The sequence below is a fragment of the Elephantulus edwardii genome, unplaced genomic scaffold, assembly GCF_000299155.1.
Source record: "Elephantulus edwardii isolate Elephantulus edwardi_28Jun2011 unplaced genomic scaffold, EleEdw1.0 scaffold00037, whole genome shotgun sequence".
Lineage (NCBI taxonomy): Eukaryota > Metazoa > Chordata > Mammalia > Macroscelidea > Macroscelididae > Elephantulus > Elephantulus edwardii.
The window spans coordinates 7,453,976-7,476,229 of record NW_006399787.1 but is presented as its reverse complement, the minus strand read 5'-3'; positions in this window follow the sequence as shown (position 1 = coordinate 7,476,229).

Below are 22,254 nucleotides of genomic sequence, written 5' to 3'. Positions count from 1 at the left end.
CAGAGGTTCCCCCCTCTCCACAGCAATAACACATAAACAAACTAATACAAATCAGAGTAATAGAGAGCTGTTCTAATCATAGTTCTAATTTTTGTAAGTTGTTCAGGACTCTAACATTCAAAACAGTAAGTAAAACAATCTTTCAGGATGGTTTCACTTTTAATTCTTTATTCTGTTTCAAGTGTGAGACTTAAGTAGAGGACCTATTTGTAATTCTTTCCACCTTGTAAAGTAAAAAGAGTGCCAACTTAGCCAGCCTCCCAATTCCAGGTCTAAAATCAGTGTAACAATAGCCATGGGACATCAGAATTGATCCAACATAGGAAAGAATCAAGAGTATAAAGGAAAGAAGAACTTATTAGAAAAGGTCCTTCTACCAAATCCTTCTACCATCTTCAGGAAAAGAGAGCCTTTATGTATCCACACAGTGTTAATCTTGCTGCTCTTAGCCTCAGAAGCAACGGGCCATGCATTCATTATAATGTCAAGCGGTTAAACAGTGACAACGAAGCCATTAGTAATAGCATTTTCATCATAAATGATCTTTGGCAAAGTTTTGCATATACTCTTTTATAAATTATATTTGGTCCATGAAGGTGCCATTAGGTTCTGACCTGGGCTTCATCTGAACACTCATCTTAACATGTGACAGGTGGATTTTCAGCCAAAATGTGTATTTAAATCATTTAACATTAGGCTATTTCCAATTTCTCACTATTATTAGCAGCATTGCAATGAGTGTCCTAAAACAAACAATTCTAAGGGGCTCTATGATTATTTCATTGGCTGAATTCCTAGAAGTGTAATAACTGGGTCAAAAAGATGGTTATTGCCAAACCACCTTCAGAAAGTTTGTTCCAGCTGCCCTCCAGAGTGCATTAGGATGGAGGGCTTATACCCTGGCCCCTCAGTGGGAACTCTTGAATCTACGTCTTCAACTTCCCATGGTGATTGGTAGGTTGAGTGGTCAAGATAACTCCAGACCCTTCCAGATCCCATCACTGTGATTGTAGCGACACTTTATTTTGCATTTACCTTGCTCTTGGCATCATGGTAGACCCTCTGGGTACCTTGTTGCTTTTAGATCCTCACAATGATGGTACAAAGTAGATATAATTGGCTTCATTTTGCAGATAAGGTTGGGTTATTCTAGTCCTAGTACAAATGGGAGCTTCCAAAGGCCTGGGCAAGGCTTTTCCTATATATGGTTGAGCCCTGAAAAGTCTGGCCCCCAAATCAACTATTCAGCTTGCTAGTGTCCTTGCCTCCATTTTCAATCAGAGGTCAAATGTAGAAAGAGGTTGAAGGCAGTGCTTACTGGACCTCTTTGTTCTGAATCCAGTGCTGTGCACTGTATATGTATTTATGAAGTTTCTGGGTAATTTTTGGAGGAAAATGCTCCAGGGGTTCTGACTTATCCTGTGAGCTGTCCCCCGAGGGCATGTCTGTGAATGTGCGTGCACAACGTTGACTCTCGTGGCTCCAGGAAGAGGTCAACATTGTGAGTCACTGAGTCCCTCACCACAGCAAGTCAATGTTTGCCAGTTGAGTGGTAGGGGCATACGGGGCAACTATTTGCCACATAGGGAGCTCTGGCTTAGTGGTAAGGAATTATGTCCAACACAAAGGTACAAAGTACATGTTTTGAATCCAACAGTCACTCCACAGGGGAAAGACAGGCAGTCTTCTCCAGTGTAATTTACTGCCTCTGAAAACTTGCTGAAGGTTCAGCTATGGGTCAGTCCCAACTCAGTGGTACACAACAACAACAACAACATTGGTCACAAGTCATGGACTTTTTTTTGGTCATGCACTTTCTAGTTATCACCTCTTGTAGGCTTCGAATTTCCAGGTGAGTCATTATCACTCTTTCATAGTAGAGGATCCAAAGGCTTAGGGAAGTGTCCAAGAGCAATGACTGGCTGGTAAATGGTGGAAGACCCAAGCCATCTCTGAGAGATTCCTGTATTTTCTCTGAGCCAGGCATGAAAATACATTCTAATGCTTTTATGTAAGTCTTAAGAGAGCCTACAGCCTCAGGAGAGATACACAGAACCTTCAGAAGCCCCTTAGGGACCAGAACACAAAGAAAAAGGCCATTGTTCCTGAGTTGAGGATGACACATGAAGGTAGATGTTCTAGAAAGGATGATCCATCTTGGAGCAGAACCAGCTGTGCAGCAGCAAAGGAAAGTAGCAGCAGTGAGGTTGTTGTCTTCAGCCATGGAGACTTGCCTCATCCTTTCCTTTTCCGGATCCAGAACTTGAGAGGTGAGATCTGAAGCCCGCAGGAGGTTAGAATGGAGCTGATCTCTTTTCCTCTTAACTGAGGCACATACAGCACTTCTGAGCAACACTGTCCAGCCTTGGAGTCACACAGACAGTCTAGCTTAGATGCACAGGCTGGAGCAAGTTAAGCCACAAAATAAAGGGATTGTGATAGTTCTTCATCAGTAGTTCTAAGGATTAAGGGAGTCTCATTGCTTCCTTTGTGAGGAGGGCAGCCCTGCTGACTCACTGTCTCCTAAGCCCAGCTGTGACAGGAGCCAGCTCTGGGCATGTACTCACCTGGGATCCTACATAAAGCTTTGCAGGCTGTCATGCTTGCTCCCACCTTCAGGGTTTTGCATGTGGCTGTAGGCCTTGCCTGGAACACATTCCCTGCCTTTCTGACAAACTGAACCAAACTTCTTCAGGTCCCTGTATCGCTGTCATTTTGTCTAATTCCACCCTAAACCTTGAATCCAGTTGATGTATCATTATATCACTGTCTAGAGGGCAGAAAATGGGATATAAGGACACAGGGACATGAGCTTCTTTCTGAAAGGGCCAGAGGGCGTGAGAATAGCATGGCCCCTCACCCTCACCACTCCAGAGCAGAAACAGATAAAGAGCCCATAGCCCAACCCATGGAGTCTCTAGAGTCTCACCAGTAGCAAAGGGTTTGTTTATTCTTTGTTAACTCACAGAGTGGTACTGAGTGGGGGAAATAAAGAATATCTCACAATACAAATTCAAGTTTTAGCCCAGCAATCCCAAGGCACAAATCTTCAATTAGTCCAGGCTCTGGATTCAGTTTAGCAAGCAGCTTTCTCTTCCATCGTTAAAGGCAAGAACAGCAAAACCTTTAAGTGTGGCCAGCACAAATACAAGAAGCCTCAGGTCATACCTTGCTACAGTCTCTACACAGCAATGCCACAATCTCTCCACCACTATTACCAGGGTCTTGCTCCAGTCTCCCTCAAGTCTTGCTACTTTTCTGAATCCAGAACTTGAGAGGTGAGATCTGAAGCCCACAGGAGATTAGAATGGAAATTAGAATGGATTAGTGTGGGAAACACTTTCTCTTATCCTAGTCCCACAGCTGTTGATAATTTACAAGACCATGTGTCTGCAGTTAAGGTAGCTGGAGACCAGAGGGGGCTTAACATAATGGGTTTTGTTTTGTTTTTTAAAAAGCCAACTTTTAGGGTTTAGGTTAGAACTGCAATCACATCAAGCCATCGTGGCCTATTTTTCTGTACTTCTTTGAGTTCAGGAAGGACAGGGACTAGGTAGATTATGCCCATATTCTCACAGCAAACAACATGAAACTTGGCCCAGTTTAATTGCTCAGGACCTGTGCATGGACTAAATGAAAAAGGTATGGATTCTGTAGACTTCCAAGTGGATTAACTGGGGAAGAGTCTCAGGCAAGAAGAAGACAAGATTCAAGTCACAAGGGTGATGAGGACCCTGTCTTTGGTCATTCTCTTAGCAAAGTAAGGTCCGTCTATGGCTACCCAGTACAGTTGTTCAAGTTCTGCACTGCACATTTCCAAGTGGCATCATTTTCACATCTGCCATCATAGTTTTGAATAGTGATTATGACAATTTCCAGCAGATGGCAGTAAAGCATCTTGAGGAAGGGGCACCTTTTCCCATTTGTGTAAACACACTGCTTGGGCTATCCAAAAGCTGAGTGCATCTGTCTACCAGTCCTCCAAGATGCTGGGAGGTAGCCTAAGACAGTTTTCTTCCTTTGACTGTAAGCCTTTACAAACTCCACTGAGGAAACTTGGGAGTTCAAGGAAAAGTGTCATTCGTGTCTTTTATTCTAATGTAGACATTTGCCCTGGCTTGACTTTACAGCTCTTGCATTTTCTAGTGAGTTGGGCAACTCTTCTTACTCTATTTCTTTTTTCCAGGTTGTTCCTCTCATATTAACATAAACTCACCATCTACTAAGTTTTCTGCCCAATTTTTTTTTATTTGTTGTTGTCAGTTTGATCTCATATAGATAGTTCTTAAAAGAGCACAGTGCTCAAGACAGACATTCTTCGCTGGTTAAGCTGAACTATTGTTTGGCTTTAACCACAGAGGATATTTTTTTGGTTTAAGGTTTAAAAGACTATTTTAAAGACTATTTCAGAGCATTACTTTTCTGGATTCTATTAGAATTCAAGTCTGTTTGGATTTCTCCTATTTTGATAAGGATTCTTTGATTGAATCTTTGATCCAAATATTCAGTGAGGTTGCAGGGCACCATCCAGTTCTTCTGGTCTCTGACAAAGGAGGAAGTTGTTCATGGAGATAGCTAGCAACATTTTCCATTACTTTCACAAAACTCTCCATCTTTATTTGTTGTTCAAGGAGAATGAAGATCAATTGTTGTATCTTGCATCTCCATTTGCAAACTTTTAAGACTCCAGGTATTAGCAAGTGAAGTAGCTCAAAAGAACTCAGTATGTCATCAGGCCAATAAATTGAGCAGTCCTGTGAGCTTTCACTTAGGATTTGGTTTGACTGTGAGATATAAAATGCTAGTGACTTAAATGAATATTGTCCTTTTATATAAAAAACATCCAGAGGCAAGCAAAAGAATTGCAGCCTAGAACCAATATGGTTGCTCTACAGTGACTATAATGGTGAGTTCAAGTATGTCAGAGATAGTCAGGATGGCACAGGATAGGACACGATTTTCAAATCCATTGTTCATAGGATCACTACGAGTCGTAGTCAACCCAATGGCACTTAACAACAACAACAAAACACAGAGTCCAGACAGATCAGATTCCTTCTAGTTTCTAGTTTAGATATGTCCTCATCTTCATGGTAGAACTTGGCATTCAGGTTCCTTCTATATAATTTCTCCATCATTCTTACCATGTAGTTTCTACCTCATGGTTCAGGGTCCAAGATGGCAGGCATCTCACGTTGTCGTCACTGAGCCAATATTCTAAATGAAGTAGAAAAACAGTGAGCAAGCACATGCCCTCTGACTCTAAGGACATCTCATGAGAATTATATGTGGTACTTCATTTTCCTTGTATTGGTTAGAACGTCACATCACTTTCTGTCTTTGTAAGGTCCTGGTGAGCTGACTACCACTCTTAGTGACCCTAGGAACAGTGGATCAAAACCTTGCTCTTTCCATACCCATTCTCACAACCTCCATCATGCTTGAGTCCACTGTTAGAGTCACTGTGTTAGCCCATCTCACTCAAGGTCTTCTTCACTTTCACTGACCCTCTACCTTTCTCAACATGATATCTTTTTCTAAAAACTAGCCTGTCCTGACAACATGTCCAAAGTATGTGAGACGAAGTTTCACTATCCTTGCCTCTAAGAAGCACCCTGGTTGTACTTCCTTCATGACAGATTCATTTGGTTCTTTTGCCAGTCCGTGGGATATACAATACTCTTCGCCAACCTCGCAACTCCAAAGTATAGATTCTTCTCTGGTCTTCTTTATTCCAGTTAGTCCTGTGCCTAATTAAGAATTCTGGGCCCAATTCCTAGGGAAGAAGAAGTTGTTGTGTGTTGTTAAATTGGAACTGACTTATCGCTGACCCTAAAGCAAGTTTTCAGAAACAATTCATCTTACAGGAGGAGCTTGCCCGTCCTCCTGTGGAGCAGAAGGTGGATTAGAACTGAGTGCCCTTGGGTTTGCAGTGCAGCTTCTTATCACTAGGCCACCAGTGCTCCCTAAGGGAAGAGGAAGAAATGGTTATAGAAGAACCATAAAAATTCTCTCCTACATCCTGTGTTTAAGGTACCATCTCCTGCCTGTAGATTCATGGCCATAAATGAACCAGCACAATAATCATAAAATAACAGAACAAGAATGATTTGAGATAATGGAGTAATTTGCTCTCTACTCAGAAACACCATTTGTGTTCTGCTAGAATTCTCCTCATTGCTACCATTCAGTACTATGAAGCCTGGCCCCCACGCACTCAGCTGCCCACAGCTCTGTCCCTGCCCATCCATGCCCTCCCACTCCCAGAGAAGTCCTGCTGTGCACCACACACTCCTAGCACCGCCACCCCCCCTAGAATGGAGTCCTGCACAAGTGAAGGCTGGGGGAGGAGTGAGGAGGTGGCCCTGTGACAGCCACCACTGCACAGTGAGGCCCAGACGGCGGTTGCCGTGGTGAGCCGGCAGAGGTTTCTGTGATGCTGCTAAATGTATCTTCCTGACCCGCCACCACTGCCTTCTCCTTCTTGCTCAGGAGACACCTTTCTGGACACTGAGATTGCCCAGTCCCACCCTCTCAGTTCCCTGTTCCCTTGCCTTCCTGTACAATGGGGGAAACAAAACCCCACTGCCGTTAAGTCAAACTCAACTCCCAGGGACCCTCCAGCAGATTACTGAGGGCAAAGCTTTACAAGAGGAGACTACCCATCTTTCTCCTGGAGAAGGGATGGTGGACGGGGAGGCTGAACTGTGGGTTAGGAGCACAATACATACACGCTGCAGCCCAGTTAGCCTCCTGCCTCGCCCTCACATACCCAGTGGTGGGGACGTGCGTTGGAGAGCAACACCCACTGAGCCTGTACAGATGTTCTTCATGCATGTTCATGTTCCCTGCCTCCCATCGCACCAAGAGGTCCTCTCGTCCCCATGGGAGTTTCTGAGCAGATGGAGAACAGCCTGCGGATACCATGAGAGTTTCCCACTTCAGGTAGAGTTCTGATGGCAGACTCACAAGCAGGAGCCAGGTTGTAGGGAGAACTTTGGAGGCTAGAGAGTGTTCATTACACTGACTGGCCACAGCTTCTCAGGAACCAGGTCAGAGCAGGCAGAGAAAATACCCTGCAGTTACACTGGCAAGAAGGGGCATATCCTGACCCATGGTTTGGGGAGTCACTCAAGACAAGTTCAGTGGGTGCCACCCACTTACCCCTCTTGTCCTGTAGGCCCCCCACTTCCAGTATCCTTATCACGCTGATGCCAGATCCTAGGCACCCTGCACACCTCCCCCAGTCTTCAGTGTTCTCTTTGTTCTGGGCCTGTTCAGGGTCAGGCTGACCCTCCTCCCTCCTTGCTGCCCCACCCCAGGGTTGCAGGGAATTCCCAGGGCCCCCCAAAGGCTTCTCCCTCCTGATGGGCTGTCTCAGCACTCAGGCTTCTTCTGTACCCCTTACTCATTGACCCCACTGAGTCATCTAGCGGGGGGGGGGTGAGGATGGGGAGACAGGACTTGGGGCGGGGAGTTAGATGTACAGAATGTGACTTTGCAGACTTCCACCCACCTGTACATATAAGCACTTGCTCACTTATACACAAACATACGCACGGGATCTGTGAACTCACAAAACCATTGTCAAGTTGCATCTGACACAGAATGGCCCAGTGGGACAGAGTAGAGCATTTAGTATCTCTAAGACGAATCTTTATGGAAGGAGAGGCCACATGTTCATCTCACAGAGGAACTGGTAGGTTCAAATCGTCAATCTTTATTTTAGGAGCAGAACACTTAACCACTGTGCCGCTAGGACTTCTTCCTACACATAAAACTTATACAAATAAAAAATAATGCACCCATGTTTATTGTGGCTTTGTTCACAATAGCAAAGAGCTGGAAACAACCCAAGTGCCCATCAGCAAAAGAATGAATAGAGAAGCTGTGGTATATTCATGCAATGGAATACTCTGCTGTATTGAAAAACAAGGAACTCGTGAATTATTATACAAAATGGGTGACCCTGGAGGACATTATGCTGAGTGAAATATCTCAGTCACAAAAGGACAACTACTACATAGTGCCAGTACTGTAAATTGGGACTGACATCGGGTTTGGGGGAAATCTAAGAGGGGATAAATTATGTATACTGCATTGAAATAGGTGAGGGAGAGAACTGTTAAGGAGGAATATGTGATTAGGTATTATTGTCATGACAAGAGTCCAGAATGAAAGCTGCATAGTGGAGTGGACTGGGGGGTGAGGGGGATTGTATAACAATGAAAGAATTTTTCTTTTACTTTTCAAAGAGAAAAGCGAACTGGAGGGGAGGAGTGGGCAGGGAGGAAAGTGTGCAACAATGGATGAATGGAAATCCAAAGTCTCTGAAAACTTTCATAAAAATAAAATAAAAATAAAAATAAGGAAAAAAAATAGGACTTCCTAGTAAAAAAAAAAACCCAAGGACCCCAAATCCACAGCCATCAGTTGGTTCCAACTCTTAGGGACCCTATTGGCCTGAGTGGAACTGCCCCATAGTGTGTCCAAGGCTGTAAATGTGTATGGACACAGACAGGCTCATCTTTGCCCTACAGAGCAGGCTGGTGAGTTCCAGCCAGTGATCCTTTGATTCAGCCAAGTGTCTTAGCCACTATACCATCAGGCCTTCTCACATGCAGTCACAGTGCATGTTCATACATTCACATGCACACACATGCCCACACATGGACAGACACATGCAAACTCATACAGTGCGCTCACCCACACACGTACAAACACCCAGGTGGTGCACACATTCACCTTTATACGCACACTGTCATATGGACCCACAATCACACATGCATACACACACATACACATACACATACCGGCTTCCACTCCCATGGTAGTTCCGCCTCTTCTCAGGCAGACAGGTGGGGAGTTTTATCTGACATTCTGCACTGCGGTTTGAAACAATAGCCTTTCATTTTAAGAAGGCAATAAACAAGATGAGAACTGCTCAAAGATAGAATAAGTGTGGTGTCTTCTTCCTCCTACTTCTGAGTCCCTTAACCTCAGGGGGAATCATTGTCAACCCTTTCTTATTTATGGCTCCTAGATTTGTTTGCAGATGAGAACATCTAGGAGATATAAGCTTACTTTGCACACACATACAACACACACACACACACACACACACTTGCTGATTGAGGGATATCTTTGTATTTCCCACATTCATGCGCTCAGTCCCACATGTTCCACTTGGTAAGGAAAGAGTCCTGGCGGCTCAGTGGTGAGTGTGTCTGACTGCTGACCTAAAGGTCTGAAGTTCTAACTAATGATCTGCTCCCCTGGAGGGAGATGTGACAGCCTGCTTCTGTAAGGATTTATAGCCTTCGAAACTCTCTGGGGGCCATTCCACTCTACCCCATCATTATAGGTTGGAGATGACTCAAGAGAAATGGGTAAAGGGAGCTCTGGTGGCCTAGTGGCAGGAAGCTGCACTGAAATCCCAGAGGTGCGCAGGTCAAATCCATCAAATGCTCTGCTGGAGAAGGAGGGACAATCTCCTCCTGTATCAGTTAGATCCAATTTGACGGTACACACAAAAAGGATAATAATTAATAATAATAAGAATAAGAAGAAGAATTTAAAAAAAGAGAAGTGGGTAAACTGCATAAGTAGGGGTTCCTAGTTGCCCAAATGGTTAAGTGCTTGACTTACTAGCCAAAAGGTTAGCAGTTTGAGCCTACCCAGGGGCCTCTTGGAAGAAAGGGCTAGCAAATGGCTTTTGAAAAGTCACAACCTTGAAGTAACAGCCTTTAAGTTGTGCTACTTTGCACCCATGGAGTTGCCACGAGTTAGTGACCTGCAGCCGGGAGCAACATCTGGGTGAGCATGGAGGGTGTGCAGCTTTTTGCTTCATTTGCTGCTGTGTCTAGCCCTCTGGGTCCTGTTGCTGTCCACACACGTGAGTGATGTGGTTGTGCATCTGTCAGGCCTGGTATGAATGAGTGACCCTGGTTTGGCTACTTTGGCCTCACTGTTTGAATCTGCAGATGACAACAATCAGATCAGGAACCTCTGTCTGTGATGGAATGAAATGTACGTCAAGTGCCTGGTGCGGTACCTGGCAGGAATGGTAAATCCTGAGGGAGAAGAAACCAGAATCGGGGGGGGGGGGGGTGGGGGGTGAGTGTGGGGCCAGCGCTACCTGAGAGGAGGTTGATCAGCCTCCCCTCCTTGAGACCACCAAGGGTAGATGGCAGAGGCCACATAGGCCCCAGATGCCTTTCAACTGGCCAATGAGGTGAGCACAGGGAGAAGATGAGGCAGGAGGTCCAGGGGGTGGGGCCCAGCAGCAGCAGCAGCAGCACCAGAGCCAGAGAGAAGAGCAGGCCTGGCTTTCTTGCTGAGTCATTCCCACTGGAGCCTCAAAGGTGGGAGGAGGGCCTGCTGAGAGGAGAGATGGAGTGGAGAGAGAGCTTAGTGAGCGGGAGAGGGCTCTCTCTCTCTCTCTCTCTCACACACACACTCCTGCACAAAGGCTTGGTGAAAGCCTTATAGACAAAAGAAAAGCTGCTCCCCCCACCCATCTTCCTCATCCTCACCTCGTTTCCAGCAGATTCCTGGTTCCGCCCCAGGGACCATGGGCCATCCTGGATGCCCTAGGACTGAGAGTTTTGTGGATATAGGACTTCAATGCTAAACTGGAATATTCCCAGGCAAACTGGGCAAATTAGCTACCCAACCAGCCTTTTTGAAAAAATCAACTTTTTTATACTGGCTCTTACAAAGTGCATGTATCTCCCAGCCTATCACTCTTTGTCCCCTTCCTTCACGCCCTCCTTGGGCTGTTCTCCTGTGACTCCCCCAGGGGTGTCACTCAGGGGGTGGATGCTTTCCTGGCTCTGAGGTGGTGGTGGAGATGATTTGCTGTAGCAGGCTTTCATCTCCTTTCTGTGGGGATCAGAAGTGAGGGAGGCTGAGCCAAGAGGGGCTTATCATTGTGGGGGGGCTGGGGATGGAGTTGACCTCCTCATGCTGGGTGGGTGCTGGGCCATGATGAATGTCAGAGGTTGACTGCAGAGAGAACATCATTTGTCTACTTGTTGTGAACCACCGAGTTGGAATTAACTCATAGCTGACCCCCCAGGAGGTTTTTAGAGGCAATGAATTGAATAAGAAGAGATTACCCATCTTTCTCTTGGAACAACTGGTAGATTTGAACCACGTGCTTTTGGGTTGGCAGCACAACTTACTACTAAGCCACCAGAGCTGTTTTTCTCCTTATTAGAATCACTTTTTACCTTAGTGCAAAATCCTAACACCCAGCCCGTATCAGCTCCTCGCACTATTGCCTTCCTCACACATGTCTATTCATATGGAACCATCTGTGGAAAAGTCTGGGTTTGATAGGATCCAAACCAGAAATGTTTTTGCTTTATCTCTAACTACAGCTTTCAACCTTGCTTTGTCAAATCTTCTCTTCAGCAGCTCAGCAATCTCCCTGACAGAATTCTAGCCTTTCCAGTTTTGAAAAAAAATCTTCATTAGCCTGGTCCGACTTAACAGTTAAATCTCTCATGCAAACACAGGGCGATTTCCCCTCCTGACCAGCATTGGCTACAAAAGGACAGACAGGGGTTCCTCCTTCCCTTCATCTCCAGAGTTTTGAGGCTGGGGTGTTCTGGGCTGGGGTAAAAGGAGACAGAGACCAGCACAGGTGTTGGCCCAGCTTCGCCTAAGGGTCATACCATCTACAGCGCAGACTCTAAATGGGATGCTTAGGTGAGTTCCCCCTGAGAGGGTTGGGGGGAGATTACTATCTCTAGCCCCTACAGGACCATTACTGCAATTTCCCCCCAGTGTTTGTTTACTTACCGGAACTTGGATGGCTTTAGTGGTTAAGGAATTATGTGCCAATGCAAAGAAAGGAATGCAGTTTGAATCCTCCGTCTGCTCCATGGGACAAAGATGGACATTCTCCTCTTGTGCAGTTTACTGTCTGAAAACGCACTGGAGTGTCAGCTATGAGTGGATTCCAACTCGACGGTAGTCATCAATCAACAAGTGCTTGAATCATAAGAAGCCCCTGCACTCTTGTTCTGCCCAATGGGACATACAAGACCACCCCTATTATACCTAGGGCTACCCTGGGGTCCTTATCTAGTCCCTCATAAGCCATGGGACAGGCCAGCCAGGCAGCAGGTCCCCATGTATAGAAAGAATTGCCAGGCAGCCCACGGAGCAGGTTTCTAAAAGCCCCCTCTTCACCTCCAGAAAAGTGAGAGACAAGTCAGTGCTTTCAGCCTCCCGAGTAATGGGCCCAACTTCGTAAGCACATGACCTGCTCAGTCCCACAGGGTCCACAGTCAGGAGGAGTTGAGCGTCTTGATGTCATGGCTTCAAAATAAATTTTTAACAAGGGGCCTCTTGTTTTCATTTTACACCAGACCCCATATTATGCTGCTGGTCCTGCCTAGGCCTGTCCACTCTGTTTGCATCTGCTTAGAAAGGAGGGGGCTGGTGGTGGTGACAGGTGAACTAATAGAGCCTGTGAACACCCAGGAGCTGTCACTCTCCACACGGTGCTCGCCTCTCTTTAGAGGGAGGTATACAGTTTTATTCCACATCCTGCTTGACTTCCAAGGATTAGGATCTGAGCTCTTCAGCATCCCGTTACCAATGCAAGCATCCCTTGATATCCAAATACAGCCCGGGTTAGTTTCCTAGATCAGCCATAATGATGGACCACCAGGTGGGTGGCTTATAAGAACAGAAATTTATTGTTTCCTGAAGAGAGATAGGAACTCTCAATTACACTGAGGGATTTTAAAATAGTATTACCACTGTGGAAGGCAGTTTGGTGTTTCCTCAAAAAGCTGAACAAAGAAATTCCATAGGACCCAACTATTCCCCTGCTTAGAATATACCTCGAGAAAATTAGAACTGAGATGCAAATGGAGATTTGTACACCAGTGTTCATAGCAGTGTTATTCACCATCGCAAGAACATGGAAACAGCTCAAATGGCCAACCACGATCAAATAGACTGAGAAATTGTGAGTCCACCAGATGCTCCGCTGGAGAAGGAGGGGCAGTCTCCTTCTGTGCCAGTCGGATCCGATTCAACGGCACACAAGAAGAAAAGAAAAAGAAATAAATAACATTTAAAAAAAAGATAAAGTGTGGTTCATTCAGATGATAGAATACCATACAGCACACAGGAGCAATGATTTCAAAAAATACTGCATAACTTGGGAGGGACTGGAGAGCATTATGCTGCGTGAACCGACTCAGTCCCATAAGGACAAATGCCATGTAAGACTGTTACTGTAGAAATAGAAAGATAACTAGTAAAATGTGTGTGACGATCCAAGATGGGGGGGAGAGGGGTGGGGATGTATGGGGGGAAATCACAGGGTCACACAATTTGGTGGGTGGAGGGAGGGGTGGGTAAAGTAAATGAGATAGATCCTGCAGGGATCTGGAAAGACAGGGCAATGGTGGCATATTTCAACACTGATAAACTTTATAAAACATAATACATGGGAACGATCGTATGAAACACAATGTGAATGAAGGATAGTGCAAAAAACAATGTATACAAACTTTGTAAGCAAACCAATATAAAATATAATTTTATTTTTTAATTAGAAGAAAGAAAATTACTGTCTCACAGTTTGGAGGCTCTAGTCCCAATCCCAGGTCTCAGCAGGGCCACAGTCTCACCAATGTGTGTCTCAAAGAGGACCCTTTCTTGTCTTCCCCAGCCTCCGGCAGTCACACGTATGCCTTGGTACGTGTCTGGGTTTTCACCATCTTCTCCCTCTCCATCTTTGGAGATCTCCAGTGTTCTGTCCTCTCAGTGGGGAGTTTAGCTGTGAAGGGGCCCAGGTCCAAATGGAAGCCCTCCACTCCTGGTGATGATTTCTAGGTGATTTGTTGTTGTTGTTGTTAGGTGCCATCGAGTCGAGTACAACTCATAGCAACCCTAGGAACAGAAGATCTGAACCTAGTCCTGTCCTGCACCACCCTGATACTTCCCAACACACAAGAGCCCATTGCAGCAGTCGCCTTGTCAATCCACCTGGTTGAGGGACTTCTCCTTCACCGATGCTCCACCCTTCCTAACATCATGTCCCGCTCCAAGGAATAACGCCTTCTAGCAATATGTCCATAGTATGTGAGGTGAAGCCTCATCAATCTTGCCTCTAAAGAACGTTCCAGCTACACCCTCTCTAAGATATATCAGTTTGTTTTCTTGGCCGTCCATCAGATGTTCAGTGCTCTTCTCCAACACCACAGTTCAAAGGCATCAATTATTTTTCTGTCATCTTTATTAATTGTCCAGGCCTCAGATGCATAGCTAGTAATTGGAAAGACCATGGCCTGAATCAGACACACCTTAGTCATCAAACTGAAATCACTATTCCTCAATAACTTGGAAAGTTCCCTAACTGCAGATTTCCCCAGTGCAACACATCTCCTTATTTCCTGACTGCTCGTACCAAGCATGTTAATTGTGGATCCAAGCAAGAAGAAGCTGTTGACAATTTCAATCTCCTCTTCATCCATCATGACACTGTCTATTGGACCAGTGGTAAGAATCTTTGCTTTCTTGATACTGAGATATAATCTATACTGAAGGCTTCTGCAACAAATGCTTCAAATCCTCATCACTTTCAGCAAGTAAGTTTGTGTCATCTGCATAACGCAGGTTATTGATGAGTCGTAGAGCTTCTTGGATAATATTCTCAGTGTATAGATTGAACAGGTATGGAGACAGAATACATCTCTGGCACACTCCTTCTCCAACTCCAAACCATGCAATGCTATCCGGGATTCCCATTCTTCTCAATGTCAGCCACAACTTGTCATGACCCACACAGTCAAACGCCTTTGTATAGTCAAGAAAGTACAAATAGACATTCTTCTAGCATTCCTTACTTTCATTCAGGATCTGTCTGACGTGAGCAATGATATCTCTGGTGCCATGGCCTCTTCTAAATCCCACTTGAACTTCTGGAAATTTCCTATCTATGTTCCAGCCTTTTTTGAATGATCTTTAGCAATATTTTGCCAGCATGTGATATCAATGATATTGTTTGATAATTTCCACTTTCAGTTGGATCACTCTTCTTGGGAGTAGGAACGAATATGAACCTCTTCTAATCCATTGACTAGAGAGCCACCCTTCAAATTTCCTGGCGTAGACTGGTGAGTGCATCCAACGCTGCATCTGTTAATTGAAACAAGTATATTGATATCCCATCGATTCCTGGGGACTTATTATTTGCCAATGCTTTCTATGTAACTTCCACTTCCTCTTTCATTACGATTGGCTCTTGTTCATATGGTACTTCTGAAATTTTTCAGTGTCAATAAATTCTTTCTGGTAGAGTGATTCTGTGTATTCCCTCCATGTTCTTTTGATGCTTTCTGGGTTATTCAATTCATTGCCCTTAGCATCTTTCAACACTCTTGGTGGTACTAAGAGTCATCGCCGACACTCCCAGCTGCACTCAATTCCCTTTACATCTGCTGAGGGCTAGGATGGGATTAGGGAGTGTTGCATTCCACCTTTAATCCCCCTACAGCTGCTTGGTTTAACAGGCCTCAGGGATAATAGCACAGCTTCTACATAATATAATTTTATGCATGTTGTTGTTGGTGTTGTTGTTACGTGCCGTCGAGTCGCCTGCGACTCATAGCGACCCTATGCACAACAGCCCTAAACTCCGCTCTGTCCTGTGCCAATCGCACTGTCTCTGACACTCCCATCCCAATTATCCCAGTCACTGAATCAATCCACCTCATAGAGGGCCTTCCTCTCCTGCGCCGTCCCTCCACCCTCCCAAGCATGATGTCCCTCTCTAAGGACCGGTCTCTCCTCACAACATGTCCAAAGTAAGTTAGACGGAGCCTCAGAATCCTTGCCTCCAAGGAGCCACCCGTTTAACCCTCTCCAGGACAAATCTGTTTGTTTTCCTAGCAGTCCATGGTATTCTCAATACTCTTCTCCAGCACCACAGCTCAAAGGCATCAATTCTCCTTCTATCCTCCTTGGTCATTGTCGAACTCTCTGATGCATAACAGGTGATTGCGAAGACCATGGCCTGTATCAGACGCACCTTAGTCTCCAGAGAGACACCATTGCTCTTCAGCACTTTGGAGAGGTCCCTAACAGCAGACTTTCCCATGGCAATGCGCCTTTTAATTTCCTGGCTGCTGGTGCCAAGATGGTTGACTATGGAGCCAAGCAAACTAAAGCTGTGTACAATCTCAATCTCTTCACCATCCATCCTGATGCTGCCAATTGGTCCAGTGGTGAGAATCTTTGTCTTCTTGACATTGAGCCTCAATCCATATTGTAGGCTGCAGTCCTTGACACTCTGTAGCAGGCGCTTCAGGTCCTCCTCAGTTTCAGCAAGCAGGGTTGTGTCAACCGCATAACGCAGATTGTTGATAATTCGTCCACCAATCTTGACCCCACATTTCTCCTCATAGAGCCCAGCCTCCCGGATAAACTGTTCTGCATATAGGTTGAAAAGGTACATAAGGGGATATAATTCAATCCATAACAGTGCTGTAAATGAGGATTCTTCCTTGTTTCTTGTGGCGTTAGTTGATGTGAGACACTATGACTACACCATTTTTGTACCTTGTAGGGCAGATTAAAATTCCCCTCATAAGGGAGCTCTAGTGGCCCTAGTGGCAAGAAGCTGCACTGCAACCCCAGAGGCACACAGCTGAGGCCACCAGCTGTTCCTCAGAAGACAGATGGGCAATCTCCTCTCGTGAGATTACCTGACAAGAGATCTCCTCCCGCGCAATTGAGTGATAGGCAATCTTCTCCCGTGTGATTTACTGCCTCTGAAAACCCACTGGAGGGTCAGCTAGATTAGTACCAACTCTACAGTACTCAACAACAAGGTTCAAAACCTGTAAATATTTTTGGAAGCAGATTACTAAATCTTTCTCCAAAAGAGCACCTGGTAGATTTGAACTGGTAGCTTTCCTGTTACATTAGAAGGCAAGAGCTTAACCACCATGCCAGCTAACACCCCAAGAAGTAGTATCTTAAATCAACAGTGATATATTTGTAAAAATTTTATGATGGTTTCCTTACAAAGTTTATATACATTGTGTTTCACACTATTCGTCATTCTCATTGTGTTTCATACAACCATTCCCGTATTATGTTTTTTAAAATCAATCACCATTAGACTTTTCCCATCATTACCCTGACTTTTCAGGTCCCCATCAGATTTTTCCCATTTCCCTCACTCCCTCCCTTCACCCACCAAACTGTGCAATCCTACCCATCTTCACCCCTCTGTTCGCACTCCTTCCCCTCCTTTGGTCTTCATATGTGTTTTACTAGTTATCCTTCTCTTTTTAAAAATTGTGTGTGTGTGTGTGTGTACCATCAAATCAGATCTGACTGGTACAGGAGGAGATTGCCCCTCCTTCTCCAGCAGAGAACCGCGGGCCTCTGGGACTGCAGTGCAGCTTCTTGCCACTAGGGCATCAGAGCTCCCTATCTATTTTTTTTATAATGGTTTTATGCTGTATTTGTCCTTATGAGACTGAGTTCGAGATTTTTTTTTTTCAATCTTCTATGGATTGACCAGGCAGTTCTCCTGACCATCCACAAGAGGGAGAGAAACTGGGTCCCAGGCTTGCTGGGTCGCTTCCTACTTCTGTGACCTTGGCTAAGTTATTGAACCTCAGTTTATCAATTTGTAACGAGACATGGGTAATGACATCTCTTTTACATAAGATATTTGAAGATTAAATGAGAGATAGAGTAAGATCTAATTGTGTTCATGCAGAACTTGTACATAAATCGATCATTTAAATAGAGCAAGTGTTTAAATTCAGGAAAGATGTGTATCAGGGTTGTATCTATTCATCATACCTGGGTCACTATGAGTCGAACTCCACTCAATGGCACCTAACAACAGCAATTTAGTTTATATGATGAGCAAATAATTTGAGAACTTGAACTGCGTGAAGAAAAACATGGCATCAGAATGAAAAGTAATCAACAACCAGTAATAATATGCAGATGACAACCCTTACTTGACGAAGTTGAAGAGAACTTAAAGTATTTACTGTTGAAGATCAAAGACGACAGCTTTCAGTGTGGATTACATCTGAAATAAAGATGGCAAAATCCTCACAACTACACCAATAAGAAAAGAACGAAGTTGTCAAAGATTCCATTTTACTTGTAGGCACAATCAATGCCCACTGAAGAAGCAGTCAAAAAGTCAAACGGCCTACTGCAGTGGGAAACGCCTCTGAAAAATTCTTCCTTCAAGTATTAAAAAGCAAAGCTGACATATTGGAAGCTAAGGTGCACTTAATCTAAGCCTTGGTATTTTCAATTGCCATTTAGTTGCACAATGAATAAGAAGGCCTGAGCAACTGCTGCATTTCAATTACGGTGTTGACAAAGAATACTGAATATACCATTGACTTTCAAAAGAGTGACTAAATCTGTTTTGGCAGAACTATAGTCAAACCCTCCTAAGAAGTGAAAATAGTGAGACTTCATCTCAGATACTTTAGACAAGTTTTCAGGAGTAGCTAATCAATTCCTTGAGAGGGACATCATGCTTGGAAAAGCAGAGGGTCAGAGAAAAAAAGAGGAAAACCCTCAGTGGGATGAGTTGACACATTGTGATAGTGGACTCACACACAGCCACAATTTTCAGGGGTATGGGTGCTTCATTCTGCTGGACACGAAGTTGTCATGAGTTGGAATTCGTTCAATGGTACTTAACAATAACAACAACATAATAATGACAACATAATAACAACGTCTAGAAACAAAGACCTAATGCTCTATTTCTAGGGGGGGTAAATCACCGAAAGAGCTGTGTTGGTATGTTGTGTTTCAGGTTGTTAGCTAAACGAGAAATGGCTCTAGCCCGTCAGCAGATCCTCAGGAAATAAATCAACAGTCTCCTCCCATCAAGATTTATATGCTCTAAAAGCCAGTGGAGAGTCCCTGTAATTAACTGGCCAGTGGTGGGCTAAAGAAAACCTTTTAGATTACAAAAGTTCAGTCCCATAATGCATGTAGTCACCTTGAGTCAAGGACCAGTTTGACAGCAGCTAACAAGAAAAACCATAATGATTACCTTACAGGACCATCATAGGGAGCCCTGGTGGCTTAGTGGTAAGGAATTGTGCTGCCAACCCAAAGGCATTCAGTTTGAATCCACCAGCTGCTCCGTGAAAGATGGGCAATCTCCTCCTGTGTGATTTACTGTTTCTGAAAACCCATTGCAGGGTCAGCTATGGGTCAGTTCCAACAAAACAACAACACAGGGCTCTCATGAAGAAATGCAGGTAAGGTGAAACAACACTCACTATTTGGAAATACTTTGTTAAGACGTTGGGTTAGTGAGGAATGGCTGGGACAGGGAGACCACTGAACTCTAGCTTATCAAGGAGTGAAGCACAGGTGACGGGCTTTTTCCTGAGACTGAAAAGAGGTGAAAGCCTGCAGTGCCCAGAGCTGAGGCTCGTAAGCTTTGCTAAGGGGAAAAGGAAGGCCAGGCAGAAGTCATCTCAGTGCAGCATGCAGGCTTTTACTTCTAAATCCTGTTTTTCTACAGACTAATAACATGCTGGTTTTAAAGTCGGGGTAAAATATGCCTGAAATCAGGCAGTGCCTGCTGAGAGGAATCAGACTTAACAAATGATCCCTGGGTGTTCACAGCCTCTACCCCTGCTCACCCACCACAGAGAAGTTGTTTGCCTTCTCTGACTGTTTTAGGAAACAGAGAGAGTAGGTAGCAAACCAAGGAAGGATCTTTGAAGGCCAAGAGAAAAACCAGGCAGGAGTCAATCTAGCCTAGATGACTCTCTGTGCCTGTTAGAGGTTGACATGTGTTCCCCCAAAAGGTATGTTGGAACCCTAACATGTGGACAGAATTCTATTTTGGAATCGGGTTTTCTTTATTATGTTAAAAGCCTATGCATATAGTATGTCTCGAGCTAAACACTTTTTTGAGATATAAAAAGAGCAAGTTAGGCATAGAAGCAAGCAAGCACAGATGGGGGAAGGCAGATGCCCGCCACATGAGGATTGCCAAGGAACCAAGGAACAGAAGCTGAAAAGACACAAAGGCCTCCCCCAAAGACTGACAGAGAGAAAAAGGCTTCCCATCGAGCTGATGCCCTAAATTCAAACTTCCAGCCTCTTAAACTGGGAGGAAAAAGCATTTTCTTCTCATTAAAGCCTCTTGTTGTATCCACGTTATTGCAGCAATAAAAAGACCAAGATTGCCCACATATTTTTATTTCTGTTCTTTTGCTACAGTTCAGAAAATATAACATATATTCGTGTCTTTATGTTTTTTACTGATGTAGTATTTATTACAAGCAAGATATATAAAGGTTAACTCAACCCATATTCTTGTTCCCAGCTTCAAACCCCAAACATGGGCCCTTCAATTAAAATCACCTTTTCCTACCTCTCCCAAGAGGGAACCACTATTCCACTATTCTGAACTCTGGTCATGCTTATACTCATGCACTCTTTTATTTTCCAAGTAGAGAAATTAATCTCAAAAAGATGAGTTGCTCTGTGAGAATATTGATCTCTGATGAAGGGTTTTTGGGTTTTCTAGCAGTGTTTAGATGGCTGGCTTCTAAAGAGGCTACAGGAAAACCAAAGAGAGTACTTGGTCACAGCTCCAAGCTCAAGTCCCTTGCTCTTGGAAAAGAGTTGATTACACTAAATTGAAGTCTAGACATTCAGCCAAGGTTATGTTAACCAGCATAAAAACACATCTACCAAGTTGTCTGTGCCTACCTGAAGCCGCCAGACAGGCAGGACCATAAACCTGGATGCCAAGGGAGAGAAAGGGACAAAAATGAGCATTGCTAAGAGACCCAAGGAAATTCAATGGTCAGGTGGCTGGGGGTAGGGATTGTTCAATGGGAGTTTGAAAAAAAAAATCACACTGTAACTCACCTAGAAAAGGTTTTGCTTCTGTGAGATCCAAAAGCGAAAGAAGGTGTGCTAAATCTAAGATAGCAAGTAATTGGATTAGCTTGAAAACATGGTAACCACCTGCATGGCTGACCCAAGCTGTCAGATTCACCTTATTTTTTTTTAAATACTTTTTACTGTGATAAAGACATATAGGTAACAAAATTCTAGGCAAAATATGTTGCCATTTAGACCACCTCCCCCAGTGTAAAGTTCAGTAAATGTTAAATATGTTCAGCATGGTGGTCAACCCTCATCCTTCCAAAATTCTCCTGTCAACATTAACTGAAGTTCTGTGTCTCTTACATCTTCTTTTGACTTCCTGGAGGCTCTGTGCATGGTTATTATGCTTTGTCAGTATCTGTTCCTTTCACTGGACAGAGAACTCCCAATATCAGGAACCACATAGTATTTAGCATCCTCAGGACTTAGCACAGTGCTAGGCATGTAAGCTGGCGCTCCTTGTATATTCTGGGCTGACTACATGGATGAAGAAAGACTACAGTGATAGCTAAAGACCATAAAGGAGAGGAAATAGGGGAATCCCAGGAAAAAGAAACTAATCCCTCCTTCAAGTCCATGCTGAAAAGATTGCAAACCATGAGATTGGGCATCTGGTAATGTTTGAGTGTGGGAATTCACCTTGACTTTTGGGATAGCAGTTTTATTTGAGAGATTACCAGGAAGATTACAAATGGCTCACGTGTTCGTTTAAGTATGACGTAGATTCAGCAGTGGACAGAATAGGTGACTATGCTGTTGTTGTTGTGTGCTGTGGAGTGGGAACTCCCCCATAGCTCACCCTCCTGCAGTACCTAGAGGCAGTCAGTTGCACAGGGAAATGATTGCCCATCTTTCTCTCACGGAATAGCAGGTGGATTCGAACCAGAGCTTTTGGGATTGCAGTGCAGCTCCTCCTCCTCCCCCTCCTCTTCCTCCTCCTCCTCCTTCTTCTTCTTCCTATCCATGTTTATTGCTGCATTGTTCACAATAGTGAAGAAATGGAAGTAGCCCAACTACCCAGCAACAAACAAATGGATAGAAAACCTGTGGTACAGCCACACAATGGAATATTATGCCGCACTGAAAAGCAATTAACTTGATTTTTTCCTTTTTGTTTATTTATTTATTTTATTATTATTAATTTTAATGAAAATTTACAGAGATTTTGGATTTCCATTTATTCATTGTTGAACTTTTCTCCCTGCCCACCCCTCCCCTAGTTCTTCTCTTTGAAAAGTAAAAGAAAAATTCTTTCATTGTTATGCAAGTCCGCTCCATTATGCAGCCTCACTGGTGTAAAATGGGACT